General features: G+C 27.9%; 1 protein-coding gene across 1 annotated transcript in view; it reads right to left on the bottom strand.

Annotated features, from left to right (window-relative positions):
• Positions 1 to 645, bottom strand: part of LOC106882486 (CUGBP Elav-like family member 3) — a 650,826-nt gene that overhangs the window by 648,841 nt on the left and 1,340 nt on the right. The window lies entirely within an intron of this gene.

The raw sequence follows: 645 nt of genomic DNA, 5'->3' as shown, positions 1-645 counted from the left end.
TATATATATACGTGTTAAAACACGTATGCATGGAATTTTATTGTTTTGTATAGTTTTAAATATTTTTTAAAGTTTTTTTTTCTTTTTTTAAAAAAATACATTTAAAAAGAAAAGGAAAAGAAAAAAAGAAAGAAAAAAATATACATCCATCGTTAGTAAAATGATAGACATGCTGTGTGCGAAAGGTATGTATATGCAATGAAATATACACACCTGTCTGCTAACGTCTACAGACATACGTGTGTATATATATACGTGTATGCGTGTGCGTGTGTATATCTATAGCTATTTGTCCATACTTACACACGCACACCCATAAATACATACATATATATACATATATACTTACATAGATGACTGTGTGTGTGTGTAAGTGTGTGTGTGTAAGTGTGTGCGTCTGTAGACATATATATATATGTATGTGTGTGTGTGTGTGTATATGTGTGAGTGTAATAATGTACCTAAATCACATTTATTGCTAAACGGAAAATATGTGGGTGCGCGTGTATGTGTGTACATTCTATGTGCGTAAGTGCGTGTATGTATTTGTATATGTATATATATATAAATACGTATATATACATCAGATGTAATATATATATATATATATATATAGATATACATACATATATATATATATATATA

Source organism: Octopus bimaculoides, chromosome 8 (genome assembly GCF_001194135.2).
Source record: "Octopus bimaculoides isolate UCB-OBI-ISO-001 chromosome 8, ASM119413v2, whole genome shotgun sequence".
Taxonomy (NCBI): Eukaryota; Metazoa; Mollusca; class Cephalopoda; order Octopoda; family Octopodidae; genus Octopus; species Octopus bimaculoides.
This window is presented reverse-complemented; position numbering and strand designations above follow the sequence as displayed.